We start from the raw sequence: 16,239 nt of genomic DNA, 5'->3' as shown, positions 1-16,239 counted from the left end.
CAAAGTCTAGTATTTTCCCTACAGACCTTTTATTGAATGAATATTGTATTTGAATTTCTTATTGTAAATTCCTTGAAAAGCAACTGTAGGCAGCTGCGACGTGCCAGGACTCTAAGTTGGTGCTAGTTTCTGCCTTCCACCCTCCCAATGGTGAGCTCTCCTTTTAGTAAACTATTCCTTATTTGGCTATGCCACCTGGCCTGCCAGATTCTGCATTTTGAAAGCCTATCTGCATGACCCATTTGGCTTGCTAGGATTGGCCAGCGCTATCTATTTAAGTTTGGTTTGGGGGTTCCCTGTGGTCAGAAAATTGTATCAACGTTCCTGAGTAAAACTCGTCCAAGAAGATCTTCACTATTCGTGTCTTCCATGCTGGTCGAGGGTGGACACGGCAAGTGGTGACCCGTAAAAGGACCTCCTGATATCAGAACTTCTTGCAGTCGGGGCATCGCTGGAAATTTCCCAAGGTAAGGTGGGACCATAAGGACCATGGGAAATAAGTGGTTATAAATTCTCAGGGTAGTTAAAAAGTAAGTTCTCGGTAGAAACAAACTGAAATTAGGAAGACGCTTAGGAAGTCACAGCAGCCTAGAAAGTTTTGATCCTGAGGACCTCACAGTCTCATCCAATTTTTCTGGCTCTTCAAGAGCTGTTTGAGCATAAGGAACTAAAAATAAAAAGGAGCACCATAGAGAGATTTTTGTGTGAATGCCATGTCTTTGCTCCCTGGTTCTCAGACTCTGGTAACCTTACTGTGGCAAGTTGGGAAAAAATAGGGAAAGACCTTGATTTTGCATTGGAACAGGGGACTCTAAGACCTGGGGTCCATCCAGTGTGGCATTTACTGCATAGTTGTCCTGAGGATCAAAAATGTTGTCAGGCAACTATAGAGAAGGGGAAAGCTGCCCATGAAATGCTTCAAGAGGAAAGTACAGAAAACCAGGGAAGTACAAAGGAGACAGACTCAGAAAAGACAGATATAGAGGAAGAAACAGACGAAACAGATTAAGAAGAAGAAAAGGAAAAAGTCTAAAATGGTGGACGAACTCCGTAGGAGGGTCCCCTTAGCTCCTCCTCCCTGCAAAGTTGTAGAGGGAGAAAATAAAGTTTCAGGTGCAGGGGGTCCTCCTGTGGTTAACAACGGCACTGTACATGTGCAGGGTTTTCACCCGGCATCAATTGGCTAGTAATATGCTAATGAGGGAGCAGCACAATGCTAATGAGGTAATTCATGCTCCACCAATCCCTGAAGGACAATTAGCATAGCCTCTGCTGCTGTCTATATAAGGTGAGCACTCTTGCTGCTTGAGGTCCCACTGTCCCTGTTCAAGAGAGCTGTACAATAAAGGCTTGTTCGCAGAGGAATCCTGTTGCCACGGCTTCTTCTTGCGAGACATTGGGCATGCAACAACCAGGTAGTCCATTCTGTCCAGAAGTGTGGGAGCCAGTCCGCACAGAAGTGAATCTGGCCTATCCTGTTTATGTGGATGCTAATCAACAAAGGTATCATGAGCCTTTAGACTTTAAGGTGATCAAGTCCCTGAAGGAATCAGTAACACTTATGGCATTATGGCCTCATTTACCATAGCTTAGGTTGAGGTCTGACACAGATTTTGCATGACTCCTAGTGATTGGATTAAACTTACTAGGGCCTGTCTTAGACTGGGACAGTATTTGTATTGGAGAACTTGTCTTATTGAGTTTCCCAATGAACATGCTGACTCTAACTTGGCAGCAGGGCGAGGGGCAGCCAGTCTGTCTGGGATAGAGATATGCTGCTGGGTCAGGGACGCTTTGCCAATGCTCAGACAGGGTATCCAGGACAGGTTTACCAGCAGATTAAGAAGTTACAACAAAGGCATGGAAATCCTTACCTAATAAGGGAGAAGTGAGTGGAAACCTAATCAAGATCCTTCAACGACCTATGGAGCCATTCTCTGACTTTGTAGCCTGATTAGTGGAAGCAGCGGGGAGAGTCTTTGGCGACCCCGATACGGCTATGGCGTTGATTAAACAGTTGGCCTATGAACAGTGCACAAAGGAATGTCGAGCTGCTATCATTCCTTACAAGAATAAGGGACTTGAAGCTTGGATGAAGGTCTGTAGAGAAATAGGGGGACCTTTGTCTAATGCTGGACTTGTGGATGCTGTTATGCAGAAGACGCAGAGAAAAGGAGGAAGTTCAGGAGTGTGTGTTAAGTGTGATCAATAGGTGCACCTAAAAAGGCAATGTTGAGAAAGGAGAAGTCTATTCAGTACAGGAATTGGCCAACGCCCAAGGCAACAAGTTCTGTGCCACAAGTCCAAAAAGGGGAACCATTGGGCTCATGAGTGCCACTCGGTAAAAGACATCAATGGGCAGCCTCTTAGCTCGGGTTTTGGTGGAGCAGGTCCAAAAAATGGACAGCCGGTTCCAGGACACCAGGACCTACAAATATATGGGCCAGTGGAGAATCAGGACGTATAACAGAGACACGAGATATGGCCGTCCCTTCGCCATCCGAGAGGACAAGGTGAGCCACTAAGTGCTCCACAGGACTGGACCTCTGCTCCACCAGCAGACCTGTACTAACGCCTTGAATGGGGGTCTAGTTGATAGAATCTGATTTTAAAGGACCCCTTGAACCTGGGCCAGTAGGGTTACTTATAGGGAGATCATCTACATATTTAAAAGGACTACATGTCCATCCAGGAGTTATTTACCCAGATTAAACTGGGGTAGTCAAGATCATGGTAGAATCACTGAAAGGTATTGGTACCATTTCCCCTGGGGACAGAATACCCCAAATATTACTTTTGCCTAGACTTCATGAAAGATTTGTAGCCCACTCTAGAGGGAGAGGAGAGAATGGTTTCCGTTCCACAGTCCCCGACCTTACATTTTTAGCCTTGGGTTTAAACCAACGCCCAGTAATGGAGCTAAGGGTAGATGGTAAAAGGATCCTAGGAGTGTTGGATAAAGGGGTCGATAGAAGTATAATAGCTAAGAAAGATTGGCCCTCTGGAAGACCAGTACAGGCCTCATCTCAAACATTACAAGGTCTCCATTAGACAAAAGCTCCTGATATGAGGGCAAGACAACTGAGTTGGAGAGATCAGGAAGGGCATTCAGGAGTTATGCAACCCTATGGGTTGGATTTGCCCATTTCCCTTTGGGGGAGATATTTGCTGAAAGATATGGGTTTCAAATTGACCACTGAGTATTCTGAAACTTCACTAAAGATTATGAAACATATTGGCTATTTTCCTGGTATTGGAATAGGGAAACACCTGCAGGGTACGACTAACCCTATAACTGCCCAACAGAGGGAAAGGAATCAGGTCCTGGGTTTTTCCATGGGGCCACTGAAGAAGGGTTCCCATTACCTGGAAAACAGAGGAGCCGGTTTGGGTTCCTCAGTGGCTGCTTTCTTCTGAGAAGTTTGCTACAACTAAAGCTGGGTGCCAAGCTTATAAAACCATCAGTATTACCTTGGAATACCCCAATTTTTGTGTTTAAAAAGAAGTCAGGGAAATGGAGACTGTTGCATGATTTACGAGTTATTAATGAACAGATGCAAATCATGGGCCCCAGTGCAACTCGGGCTTCCTCTTTTATCCTCTCTGCCAGACTGTTGGCCTGTTGTAGTGATTGATATAAAAGATTGCTTTTTCTCCATACCTCTTTGTCCAAGAGATAGTGAAAGATTTGCTTTTACTGTTCCATCATGCAATCATGAAGAACTTGATCAACGACTACAATGGGTAGTTTTACCACAGGGTATGGCCAATAGCCCTTCTGTGTGTCAACTTTTTGTGGGCAATGCCATTGCCCCAATAAGACAGAAGTTTCCTGCACCCAATTTTACAGATGATATACTTTTAAGTGCAAAGTATGAAGAGATTTTAGATTTAGTATATGGAAATTTAGTTAAATTGCTAGAAGGTAGGGGATTTGATTACTGCCCCAGAAAAGGCACAAAAGGGCAATTTTGTAAATTATTTAAGAACAAAACTAAGTCCTTATACCTTTATCCCCCAGAAGGTTGAATTGAGGTAAGATAATCTTAAGACTCTTAATGATTTTGAAAAATTACTAGGAGATATTAATTGGGTCAGATGTCATTTAAAATTACCAAATTATGAATTAAAACCATTGTATAATACTTTAGTTGTGGATTCGGCCTTGTAATCTCCAAGACAATTGACTGATGAAGCAAAGGAAGCTTTAGAGAAGGTTGAAAAAGGATTACAAGGCACAATTTTACATCGATGGAAGGAGGGTGCTATGCAGTCTAGCCACCCACAGGCAGCACACAGTATTGTTGTGGCAAGATGGTCCTCTGCTTTGGGTTTATCCCAAGGCTTCTCCAGCTAGATCAGTAGAGTATTACCATACAGCAGTTGCATGATTAGCCCTGAATGCGATCCAACAGTGCGTACAATAATTTGTTGTTTCCCCAACCTCAATCATCGTGCCCTATACAGGTCAGCAGATGAAGATCTTGTGTGGCACTGTGGATGATTGGGCTATATCATGCTGTGGATTCCATGGAGAGATAGATAATCATTATCCAAAACACTCTTTGCTATCCTTCTTTAAAGAACATCCCGTGATCTTTCAGTGTTCCTATATAGGGGGCGCCAAACATTTTTACAGATGGATCCAAAAATGGCTGTGGAGCTTATGTGATTAACCATCAAGAGACAATTTTGTGCCAATATCAACCCGGCTCTCCACAAATAATTGAATTCAAGATTGTGCAGGAAGTGTACAAAATTGTTCCTTTGCTTTAATTTGCTCTCTGATTCGTCATATATATTAATGCAGTTAAGATATTAGAAGTGGCTGGCCCTATTAAAATTAGCAGCACGGTATGCCAGCTGCTGAGAGAACTTCAGGAATTGATCTGAGAAAGAGGTCACAAGTTTTTTGTCCAAAATATTAGAGCACATAAAGGTTTGCCTGCTCCTCTCAGTGAGTGAAATGATCTTGTGGATAGATGTACCCGAATGGAGTTCATATTCCTAAGCTCATCATTGGATGAAGCCCAACAGTTTCATAAACAATTTAATGTGCTTACTAAGACCTTAGAGCAGAAGTTTCACTTGTCTTGAGCAGATGCTTGACAGATAGTTTTAGGATGTCAACAGTGTATCACTTTTCACCATCCCCATAGTGTAGGGGTTAATCCTAGAGGACTTTTGCCCCTAAAGGTTTGGTAAATGGATGTAACTCACATATCTGGATTTGGGAGCCTAAAATACATTCATGTTTCTGTGGATACTTGTTGAGGTGTCATTCATGCTACCCCTACGAGTGGAGAAAATGCACCCAATGTTGTTGGACACTGCCTCTAAGCCTGGGCTGCTTGGGGAAACCCTCAACACTTAAAAACAGATCGTGGCCCAGCATAAACTGCCAAATCTTTCAAATCCTTTTATAAACAGATGAATGTGCCATGACCTGCCTTATAATCCCCAACATCAATGTGTTGTTGAGCAAGCACATCGTACCTTGAAGGAATGCATAATTAAACAAAAAGGGGGAATAGGCCATGGTAGAAGCCCCAAGGAACAGATATCCTTAGCCCCTTTTATTCTTAATTTTTTTTTTTTAATTTTGAATGATGATGGCCTTTCTGCTGCTGACAGACATCAGTGTCGGGCGGGCACATTGAAAGTTATGTGAAAGGGAAAGATGTGATCACTGGCTTATAGCATGGACCAGATCCCATGTTGGCATGTGCAAGAGGGTCTGTTTGTGTGTTTCCTCCGGATCTGCAAGATCCTTTGTAGGTCCCTGAAAGATTGACCAGGAGATGCTACAAGAATGATGGTCCTGCTGTTGCTGACACTCCTCGGTGTGACCCAAATGCTGGTTCAAACAGAGCCCTGGTGGGGGATACTACCGGTGTTCCCAAGACTCATGCCGATACGTCATGACTTTTAAGCCCACTCCTCTAATTTGGTTAAACAGTTGTCACGTTATCTTCAAGGCAATTGGGCAGGAGAATTCGACTCCTAAATGGATCAGCTACATGTAGCCGTCCTGAAGATGAACTCCACACGTGCAGATGCTAGACTGGCTACAAGATTGTCATCTTGGATTGCTAATGCTATGAATCATCTGAGGGTATGGGTGGGTATGGAAACCCTAGCTGGACGCTTGCTGCTGGTCTCCCTAGTGTGCCTGTGGTTTCTATTTTAGAATGAGGTTTGTTCAGAGGTGGCACACAGTTTGCAGCCATTGAAGCAGGACAGTCCCCTCAAGCCTGTCTAAGGGTCATTCAGAAGACCTTGTTGTACCTCACGCCCGAGTATGTGTGAGTGACTGTGCACAGTGATGGGCAACCTACCTTCTATCTATGGCATGGAAACTTGTGGAAGACGAGTTGTCCTAAGACTGGTTTAATGAAGAGATGATCCTAAGACACGTGGTTTGGGAGGGGTCACCATGCTCAGTGGTTCCTTTGCCTGCTTGGTTAATTAAATAAAAGGGGGAACTATAGGCAGCGGTGTTTGGTCCGCCTCAAACATGGCACTGGTTTCCACCTTCTACCCTCCCAATGGTGCGCTATCCTTGTAGTAAGCAGGTTCTTATTTGTCTATGCCTGCCTGGTCTGCTAGCTTCTGCATAGTGACAGCCTACCGGCATGGCCCACGTTGCTTGCTGGGATTGGCCAGCACTAGCTATTTAAGTGTGCTCCGGGGGTTCCCTAGTGTCTGAAAATTGTATCAAGGTTCCTGAGTAAAATTGCTTGAAGAAGATCTTCATTGGTCATGTCTTCCTTGTTAGTCAAGGTTGGGCATGATAAGGGACTTTGTAAATATTCCTCCATGTGTACTCAAAAATATTGTTTTCAAATTCCATTCTCTGCAATGATTTTGGTCACAAAGGGGACCCAGGTAATGAGTGAGTATAACATTGTAAATATGGTGTACCTATTTCAAATGATGAATTCCCAAATACTTATTTTATAAAAAAATTACCAGACATCAGGAAAGCAAAGGACAACATGGACTAATGAATTTGGTTTCTTGTCCCATTTGATATAAGTACTACACTATTGAGCTTCCAGAATTCCTATGGCCAGACTTGAGGTTTTAGGATGTTTTAACATGATTCTATCTTAAGGCAAAACATAAGATACCAGATGATGAGCAGGGAGAAGAATGGCTTAAGGAACAGTTAAACATTTACTTAAATAGGTTTATAAAAACAGGAAGGAGTATTTTTGTGAATTCTATGTTCTTGACATAGGTGGGCAGAATCCATGTTAACATTCCACTTAAACACTTAGGTGTTGGAGCCATCAAATGTATATATATATATATATATATATATATATATATATATATATACACACACACACACATCAGTCAAAAAAACTAGATATGATTGACGAAAGTAAGAAGTGCATTCTTCCAGGAACCAGATATAAATATTTCTTGAGAGACACAGATATAGCATGTCAAATACATAAGTTAATGCTAGTAGTAAGCCAGTGAACTGAATATGGACCTCTTTTTGGTAAATTTTGAATAAAGATAGAGGAACTGAGGGTGTTTTCAAACCCATACTAACAACAATACCAATGACCAGAGCTTTCTCGTACTAGCCCAACATACAAAAAAAGTACATGGACTGACCTATGGCTCCAAATGCATATGTGGCTGAGATGGCCTTTTTGGGCAACATTGGAAAGAGGGGCCTTGTCCTCCACAGTTTGTCTCCCAGTTCAAGGGAATTTCATGCGGCAGAAAGGCTGGTTAGAGAAGAAGGTAATGGAATGGGTAGGGATCTTATGGAAAGGAAATGGAGAAAGGAAATATTTTAAATGTATATGTAGAAACATCTACTTAAAGAAGAAAAAATTGCTAAAATATAAAAATAAATGAATGATATAAAAGAAAAGAAAGCTGCCAAGCAATCTCACATATTGACTCAGAAATCTGAAGTGGTAGTCAGGTTAATACTAGTATAAAGACTGAGATGATGAAGTCTCAACTAGAAGCAGTTCTCTCTCCCAGATATCAGTGTCAGACACAAAGTGCCCTATAGGTTTCCAAAGCATTGAGGAGTTTAACTTGAGTTAGGGACACAATACTTGTTTTTCCCTTCTTCCTTAGGACCTTTTCTTCTTGACAAAAACAGTACAGTCATGAGCTCTCAGGAAATCAACTGTGTCCTTCATAACACTTGGTTTTGGAATAAAGAAATAAATGATATAAACCCTCTGACATCCAGCAACCATAAGATCAGGGAAGTCCAGAAGCTTCTGACAGTCTCCCAACTCCTATTTCCCTTATGTGGAAGGCTCACATCAAGGCTATCTCTTCAGAGACCCCACTCAATTCCTACCAAGGACTCACTGAGCTTTCCAAAGGACCACATATTTCTTCCTTGTTTTTTATACCAAGACAGAAGGCCAGCTTCCTTCCCCCCATCCTATCTCATCATCCACTTTGTTATCACTCTCCAATTTTCTCTGAATTAGAGGCCAATTAGTAAACCCTAGAGGTATTGAAGGATATCTGAGAGACAGTTGCAGTCATGGCAACAGTTATGACATCACAGAATAAGCCAGGGCTCTCCAGGTTACAAGAGAGTTTTCAGGGAGGGCCTAATGGTCATGTCACTGAGAAATGCCATGTCTTACATCCTGAACATCTTTCTTTACATTGACAAGATTCGAGGGTGCCCTTTCCTCGTGTGTCTCCTTTGACACGGAGGAAACCTTTATGTACTCCATCTATCTAAAGGAGAGACTTCTCTCTGCTTCACTAGTGGTTACATGTTCTGAATGCAGAAAGTTATTAAGGGGCATGGCATGGGTAAAAAAGTTTTAGGAAAATGGAGTGTAGGAGATTCTTCTAGATAATATTTTTATTCTATATATCATAGGTTCATTCTTGTGACATACAGTTCAATATTTGAGGGTTTCTCCGTTTCTCAAAGGTCAGCATTTACCTACAGACCTTGAATAGAATGAATATTGTATTTCAATTTCTTACTGTATATTGTTTGATAAGGGACTTTGTAAATATTCTTCAATGTGTACTCAAAAATTTTGTTGGCCAATTCCATTTTCTTCAATGAATTTGGTCACAAGTGACTCCAGCTATAGAGTGATTATAAAAGTGTAAATACTGTGAACCTACTACAAATGATAAACTCCCAAATCCTTATTTTATCAAAAAATTTCCAGACATCAGGAAAGCAAAGGACATTTTTCACTGTTGAATTCAGTTCTCTACTCCCATTTGATATCAGTACTAGACTACATAGCTTCCAGTTTTCCCATGGGCAGACTTGAGGGTTTAGGATGTTTCACCATGATTCTTTCTTCAGGCCAATCCTAAGATATTGGATGATGTGAAGGGAGAAACATGGCTTGAGGAACAGTAAATTATCTACTTCAATAGGTAAACACAAGAGGACTATTTGAAACTGTCATTTGTGAATTCTAGATTCTTGACATAGTTGGGCAGAACCCATGTTAACTTTCCCCTTAACCACATAGGTGTAGGAGCCACCAAAATCATAGCATATATATATATATATATATATATATATATATATATATATATATATATATATATATATATATATATATATATCAGCCAACCTAACTAGATAAGATAGGTGAAGGTAAGAATTGCATTCTGCCAGGAATCGGAAAAAGATTTTTCCTGAGAGACAATGATACAGCATGTCAAATACAGAAGTGAATGCTAGTAAAAAACCAGTGAACTAAAAACGGACCTGCTCTTGGTAAACTTAAAAAAAGGATTAGAAGAGCTTAAGGTACTTTCAACCCCATAAGAACAACAATGCCAATGAACCAGGGCTTTCTCTTACTGTACGAATACACAAAGAAAGTACATGGACTGAGGAATGGCTCCAAATTCATATATGGCAATGGATGTAATTTTTGATCAACATTGGAAAGAGAAGCCCTTGTCCTCCCTTGTACATCTTTCAGTTCAAGGGAATGTCATGCGGGAGAAAGGCTGGTTAGAGAAAAAGGAAATGGGAATGTGTAGGGATCTTATGCTCAGGAAACTCAGAAAGGAAATAATATTTGAAATTTAAATATAGAAACATCCCGTTAAAAAAAAAACAATAAAATTTGCTAAAAATAAAAAAGAAAGATATAAAAGAAAGTAAAAGCTGTCAAGTAATCACACATATTGACTCGTAAATGTGAAGTGGCAGAGTAATACTAGTGGAAAGACTGAGATGATGAAGTCTCAACTAGAAGCACTTCTGTCACGTTAATATTAGTGGCAGACAAAAAAATCACTATTGGTGTCCAAAGCATGTTGTTTACTTCGAGATAGCAACACAATATTTGTACTTCCCTTCTTCGTTAGTACCTTTCTTCTTGACAAAAACAGTAAAGGTCATGAGCTCTGGAAAACAATTGTGCTCTTCACAATACTTGGGTTTTGTAATAAAGAAATGAATGATATAAACTATTTGAATTTTAGGAACCATAAGAACAGGGAAGTTCAGATGCTTCTAAGAGACTTGCAGCTCATGATTCCCATATGTGGAAGGTTCAAAAAAGGCTATCTCTTTAGCGATCCCACACAAATCCTACCTTGGACTCACTAAGCTTTCCAAGGACCACATATGCCTTTCTTTTTTTAAAAAAAAACAAGACAGAAAGCCAGCTATTCCCCTTCTCATATCTCTTCATCTTCTTTTTTGTCACGTCCAAATAACTGTTTACTCTGAATTAGAGGCCAATTAGTAAACCCTAGAGGTAATGAAGGAACATCTGAAGATCAGTTGCAGTCACAGCAATACTTGTGACATCACAGAAGAAGCTTTGGCTCTCAAGGATACCAGAGATTTTTCATGAATGAACTAATGATGATGTCTCTAAGACCTGCCATGGCCTATCTGCTAAAGAGCTTTCCTTACATTGACTAGATTTGAGGGTGCCCTTTCCAGGTATGTCTTCTGTGACACAGTGGAAATGTTTACATACTCCATCTCTCTAAAGCTAGTGACTTCTCTTTGCTTCATTAGTGGTTACATGCTCTGAATGGACAAAGTTATTCAGGGTCTTGGCATGGGTCGATGAGATTTAGGAACAGGAGTGTAGAAGATTCTTCTAGATAATATTTTCATTCTCAGGTTCATTTCTGTGACACAGTTCAATTTTCTTCGTTTTCTATTTTCCCAAAGGCCAGTTATTCCCTACAGACCTTTAATTGAATGCATGTGTATTTCAATTTTTATTGTATATTCCTTGATAGGTGACTTTATACATATTCCTGAATGTGTACTGAAAATTCTTTTTTCCACTTCTATTTTCTTCAATGATTTTCGCAACAAAGGCACCCAGCTCTAGAGTGATTATAACACTGTAAATTGGGTGTACCTACTTCAAGTGGTAAACACCAAATTACTATTAAATCCTAACATTTCCTCATATAAGTAAAGCATAAGACCACATGTAGTATAGAATTTGGTTCTCAGGTCCGTTTTGATCTCGGTTCTTCTGTTCCAGTGTCTCAGGGCTAGATTTGAGGTTTTTGGATGTTTTACCATGATTCTTTCTTGAGGCCAAACATAAGATAGAGAAGGATAGGAAGTGATAAGAATGGCTTCAGGACCAGGGAGACCTCATCTTCAATAGTTTCATAAGAACAGGAGGGAATCTATTTGCCAATGCAATTTGTGGATTCTACATTCTTGACCTAGTTGCACTGAATCCATGTTAAAATTCCCCCTAACTTCATAACTGTTGGAGCCACCAAAAGTATATTCATATATATCATTATATATATATATATATATGTATATATACATATACATATATATATATATATCATACGTATATCACACACACACACACACACACATATATATATATATATATATATATATATATATATGGTGATCAGCCACCAAAATTAGATAAGATTTATGAAGCTAAGAAGTGCATTCTACCAGGAACTGGATATAGATATTTCCTGAGAGACACAGTTAGAGAATGTCTAATACAGAAGTGAATGTTAGTGGCAAACCAGTGAACTGAAAACGGACATCTTGTTGGTAGATTTTGAGACAGTATTACAATTGTTGAAGGTGCTGTTAACTACAAAAGAACAACATTCTCAATGACCCAGAGCTTTCTGGTACTAGACCAATATTCAAAGAATGAACATAGACAGAAATATGGCTCCAAATGCATATGTGGCAGAGGATTGCTTTTTTGGCACCAATGGAAGGAGAAGCCCTTGGTTCTACCTTGGTTTGTCTCCCAGTTTAAGGGAATGTCAAAGGGCAGAATTATGGTTAGAGAAGAAGGGATTGTGAACAGGTTGTGATTTAATGGGCAGGAAACTGAGAAAGGAAATAATATTTTAAACGTAAATATAGCCTCATCCAGTTTAAAAATCACTTAAATTGATAAAAAACTAAAAAAAGAAAGAAATAAAAGTAAAGAAAACTTCCAACTAATCACAGTTATTTACTCAGAAATCTAAATTGGTATTCAGAGTAATACTTGTAGCAAGACAAAGATGATGAAGTCTCAACTAGAAGCACTTCTTTCTCCGAGATATCAGTGTCAGACACAAAATGCACTATAGGTATCCAAAGCTTGGAGGAGTTTACTCTGACCTGAGGACCCAATACTTGTCTTTACCTCCTTCCTTAGGACCTTTTTCTTCTGGGCAAAAAGAAAAAAAGGCCATAGATCTCAGAAAAACAACTGTGCCCTCTCAAAATTTTGCTTTGTAATTAGGAAATGAATGATATAAAACCTTTGACATCCAGGTACCATAAGAACAGGGAAGTCCAGATGCTTCTGTGAAGCTTCCAGCTCTTGATTCCCATATGTGTAAGTCTCAGATCAAGTCTATCTCTTCAGCGATACCACTCCAACCCTTCCAAGGGCTCCCTGAACTTTTCAAAGTACCACTTATTTTTCCTTTTTTTTTTCATACAAAGACAGAAGGTCAGCTTCTTTCTCCCCATCTCTGATCTCTTTATCCTTTTTGTTCTCACTCCCAAATGGCTGTTTACTCTGAATTAGTGGCCAATTAGCAAACCGGAGAGTTACTGAGGGAATATGTGAGAGGCAGTTCCTGTCAGGACAGTAATTGTTACATCACAGAAGAAGCTAGGGCTCTCCTAGTTACAACAAATTTGTCATGGAGGTCCTATTTATGATGTCACTGAGAACGGCCATCTCCTACATGCTAAACAGCTTTCCTTACATTTACCAGATTCGAAGGTGTCCTTTCCAGGTATGTCTCCTGTGACACACTGGAAACCTTTATGTACTCAATCTCTCTTAAGGTAGAGACTTATCTCTGCTCCACTAATGGTCACATGCTCTGAATGGGGAAAGTTAGCCAGAGGCATGGCTTGGGTCTCTAAGATCTAGGAATATGGAGTGCAGGAGATTCTACTGGATAATAATTTTATTCCCAGTTCCATTCCTCTGGCCTATAGTTCAATTTCCTCAGATATCTCTCTTTTCTAAAGGCCAATATTTTCCCTACAGACCTTTAATTGAGTGAATATTTTATTACATTTTCTTATTGTACATTCCTTGATAGTGGACTTTATATATATTGCTGAATGTGTACTCCAATGTTCTATTATCCTATTCCATTTTTTTGCTCTGATTTTAGAAAAAAGGGGGCCCAGTTCTAAAGTGAATATAATAGTGTAAATATTCTGTATCTACTTAAATGATAAACTCCTAAATCCTTATTTTATCCAAAAATTACCTGACATTAGTAAAGGAAAGGACAACATAGACTATATCATGTGGTTCTGCAGTGGCATTAGATAGCAGTTCTCTAATATCTACCTTCCAGTGTTTCCATGGCCAGATTTGAGGGTTTTGGATGTTTTACCATGATTCTTTATTCAGTCCAAACATAAAGTTCATGACATGGGCTGGGAGAGGAGTGGCTTGAAGTCCAGTGAATCTTCTACTTCAGTAGGTTCATAAGAATAGGAAGGAATCTATATGGCTTTGTCATTTGTGGATTCTAAAATCTTAACCTAGTAGTGCAGAATCCATGTTAAAAATCCACCAAACACCATAGCTGTACAAGGGACCAAATATATCCTTGTCATTCTGATTGGTGTGCTGTGGACTCAGGATTTTTTTTCTTTATTTCCATTTACCTGATGGCAAAGGATGTTGATATTCCTCATTTGAGAATTCATTGTTTAGCTCTACAGACACAGAAACACACACACACACACACACACACACGCACACACACACACACACACACACACACACACACACACACGCACACACACACACATTCAGCAACCAGATGTAGATAAGAGTGATGAAGCTAAGGAGTCTATGCTGCCAGTGAACTGAAAATTGACATCTTGTTGGTAGGGTTTGAAAAAGGATTAAAAGAGCTAAAGGTGCTTTCAACACCATAAGAACAACAATGCAAATGCAACAGAGATTTCTGGTAATAAACCAATATTCAAAGACTGTACATGGAAAGAACTATGGCTCTAACTGCATATGTTTCAAAGGATGGCCTTGGGGTCACCAATGGAAGGAGAAGTCATTGGGTTTGACTCCAAGTTCAAGGCAATGTCAGGGGGCAGTAAGGTGGGTTATAGAAGAAGGGGAGCAGAATTGTATAGGCTAATTATGGAAAAGAAACTGGGAAAGGAAATAACATTTGAAATTCAAATGTAGAAATATCCAGTTAAAAAAGCAATAAAATTTTATAAAAAATAAAAACAATGAAAGAAAGAAAAGAAATCTGCCAGCTAATCAAACCTATTGACTCAGAAATCTAAAGAGTCACTGTCAGAGAATGGTATTCAGAGTAATACAAGTGGAAAGACTGAGATGATGAAGTCTCAACTAGAAGCTCTTCTCCTCCAGATATCAGTGTTTTAAACAAATTACACAATAGGAATCCAAAGCATGGAGGTGTTTACACTGCTGAGGAGACCATACTTTTCTTTCCTTTGTTTCTTTGAACCTTTTTCTTCAGAGCAAAAAGAGTAAAAGCCACGAGCTCTGAGAAGAACAAATGTGCCCTTCCCAACAACTGGCTTTTGTATTGAAGAAATTGATTACATAAACGCTCTGACTTCCAGGAACCATATCAAGCAGGGAAGTCCAGATGATTCTAAGAAGATCGCAGCACCTGATTCCCATGTGTGGAAGGCTCAGATAAAGGCTACTACTTCTGCAATCCCACTCAATACGTACCCAAGACTCACTGAACTTTCCCATGGACCAGATTTGAGGGTGCCCTTTCCAAGAGTGTCTCCTGTGACATACTGGAAACCTTTACATATTATATATCTTTAAAGCTAGAGACTTCTCTTTGCTTCATTAGTACTTACATGTTCGGAATAGAGAATGTTGGTCAGGGGCTTGGCATGGGTAAAAAAGATCTAGGAACATGGTGTGGAGGAGAATATTCTGGATAATAATTTCACTTCCACGTCCATTCCTGTGACATACAATTCAAGTTCCTAGGTTTTCTCTGTTTCCTAAAGTCCAATATTTTCCCTCCAGACGTTAAATTGAATGAATATTGTATTACATTTTCTTATTGTACATTCTTTGAAAGAGGACTTTATATATATTCCTGAATGTGTACTCAAAAATTCTGTTTTCTAATTTTATAATTATAATTATAAAATTATAATTATAAAAATTATTAATTATAATTTTATATTTTTGTAATGATATTGGCAACAAAGTGGGCCCAGCTAAAGCATGAATATAACAATATAAATATTGTATACCTACTTCTAATGATAATGTCCCAAATCCTTATTTTATACAAAAATTACCAGCCATCAATAAAGCAAAGGAGAACATAGACCCTAGAATACGGTTCTAAATTTCTTTTAGGCTTGAAAAATTTTGCCTAGAAAGTTTTGTAGTTGTATTTGTGTCTTTATCCCTCCACTGGTGTCCTTCCGGGCTACAGGAGTTGGCCTCTTAATGTTCCATATCACCAATGTAAGTCACAGCTTCGTTAAACCCCATTGATTCGTGCGTACCTTCATTATCCCGGACTCTTTCTCTTCCTGGAGATTTCCCCTACCTCCTCATCTCTAAAAGTTCAAGATATCCTTTCCTTCTCCTGACTATCGGGTCATATCTCCTCTCCCTTCCCACACAGGATCCATTCTCCTCTTCCTTCCATCTCCCATCTAGTTCCTTCCCTCAATCGGCCTCCTAGACAATTTTATGCCCATTCTACATGAGACTCAAT

The 16,239-nt window shown here is 39.7% G+C and overlaps 1 long non-coding RNA gene across 8 annotated transcripts in view; it reads left to right on the top strand.

Annotated features, from left to right (window-relative positions):
• The first annotated feature begins 9,609 nt into the window (after positions 1-9,609).
• The window catches only part of LOC134484671 (uncharacterized), a 46,133-nt gene continuing 39,503 nt past the window's right edge, over positions 9,610-16,239 (top strand). For 2 of the 8 annotated variants that reach the window (XR_010062292.1, XR_010062296.1), the window contains exon 1: positions 9,610-10,945. This is a non-coding gene — a long non-coding RNA (uncharacterized LOC134484671). Of the gene's footprint in view, positions 10,946-12,589; positions 13,255-16,239 lie in introns of those variants that run through there. The other 6 variants (XR_010062290.1, XR_010062291.1, XR_010062295.1 and 3 more) reach the window with 5 other exon arrangements.

The sequence above is a fragment of the Rattus norvegicus genome (assembly GCF_036323735.1).
Source record: "Rattus norvegicus strain BN/NHsdMcwi chromosome Y unlocalized genomic scaffold, GRCr8 chrY_unlocalized_27, whole genome shotgun sequence".
Lineage (NCBI taxonomy): Eukaryota > Metazoa > Chordata > Mammalia > Rodentia > Muridae > Rattus > Rattus norvegicus.
Note: the sequence above shows the minus strand (reverse complement) of the source record. Positions and strands in the feature narration are given on the sequence as shown.